Source organism: Culex quinquefasciatus, chromosome 3 (genome assembly GCF_015732765.1).
Source record: "Culex quinquefasciatus strain JHB chromosome 3, VPISU_Cqui_1.0_pri_paternal, whole genome shotgun sequence".
NCBI lineage: Eukaryota > Metazoa > Arthropoda > Insecta > Diptera > Culicidae > Culex > Culex quinquefasciatus.
The window spans coordinates 100,198,922-100,200,367 of NC_051863.1; the positions used below are offsets into that span (position 1 = coordinate 100,198,922).

Below are 1,446 nucleotides of genomic sequence, written 5' to 3' on the forward strand. Positions count from 1 at the left end.
CAAAATTGGAAATTTTGTTTATAGGACCTTTCAAAAAACTCGAGAATTGAACTTTCTGGTTTGGAGTGAAAATTGTTATGTGCCCTTTTCTGTTTTTGATTTTTCCATTAGGAAATTGTTTGATACTCTTCATCTGATACTTGGAGGGCATGTAGGGAGTGTACTAATGAATGGAATAGTGGAATAATCCCAAATGTTTACGTTTTGGTCTTGTGCCCTAATGAAATGTTTGGCTCGATTTGAGGTAAATTTTCAAACTCGCTGGGTAGTTTTTGCGGTACGAACCGCGGTTCGGACATGAAACGTCAAAGCATCAAAACATCAATCGCAGTTCGCAGGTCGCAGGCAGTTGCTTTTGGACCGTCATCGTCACAGGATTTTCATCGTTTTTTGAGAGGAAAACAGTTTCGGCAGGCCGAGTTTATGCTCAAGAACGCAGCCGAATGTCTGCGCGAGGGCGGCTACTTCATCGGAACCATTCCAGACGCGAACGAGATCATGAAGCGGCAACGGGCCGCCGGAAGCGACACCTTCGGCCACGACGTGTATAAGATCACGTTTCTCTGCGACACCGAGGAACCGCCCCTCTTCGGTGCCAAGTACAACTTCCAGCTGGACGGCGTCGTCGACTGTAAGAAGTTTTTCGTTCAATTCCCAACCCTTATCAAACTGGCACTCGAACACGGTCTGCGTCTGGTGGAGAAACAGCGATTCGACGAGTTCTACTCGGAATCGGGCCGCAGCCTCATCGAAAAGATTCAAGCACTCGAAACGTTCCCCGGTCAGTCGCGGGATAAGCGCGAGCAGCAACAGAATGTGGGCGAGTACAGCCACGCCCAGGGCCATCTGGATCAGAAAGAGCGAGTGGCAGTCGGTTCCAAAAGTTGGCACGCTGTCCAAGTCTGAGTGGGAGGCTAGCAGTGAGTTTTGCGCCCAACTTTGCATTAATTTACGTTGACTTATGGTTGATATCTCGTTTCAGCTCTGTACATGTTCTTCGCCTTCCAGAAGATGAAAACCAACTGGGACAAGAATGGGAAACCCAGTCGAGCAGTACAAAGTGACCAAGCGGTTGACCTTCCATGAGCAGGGTCTGAACGACCACTCGGATAAGTTGCAGCGGGTCCTCAAGAACGTGCTCATTCCGCAGGGGTTCGAGTCGTACCAGAAGAATTATGTGGCGTTCGTGAAGACGCTCAAAATCGACGCGGACGAGAATGAAATGGGACGTGAGTTTCTCAAAACATTTGTAAAATGTAGGTTTTGTTTAAGTAAGCAATTTTCTCGCAGTAAATACGGCATCAACGACGCCACGATGCTCGGGCTGCGCGAGGAGGATAAAACGATCCCGCTGAAGAACCTCACCATCGAGACGGCCATCTGCTGGAAGGCGCTGCTCGAGTTCATCCAGCACACCGAGTCGGACGAGCTGGACGCGTACAGACG

The 1,446-nt window shown here is 49.4% G+C and overlaps 1 pseudogene; it reads left to right on the forward strand.

The window, feature by feature from the left end:
• The first annotated feature begins 297 nt into the window (after positions 1-297).
• On the forward strand, positions 298-958 carry LOC119769150 (annotated as a pseudogene).
• The last annotated feature ends 488 nt before the right edge of the window (positions 959-1,446 follow it).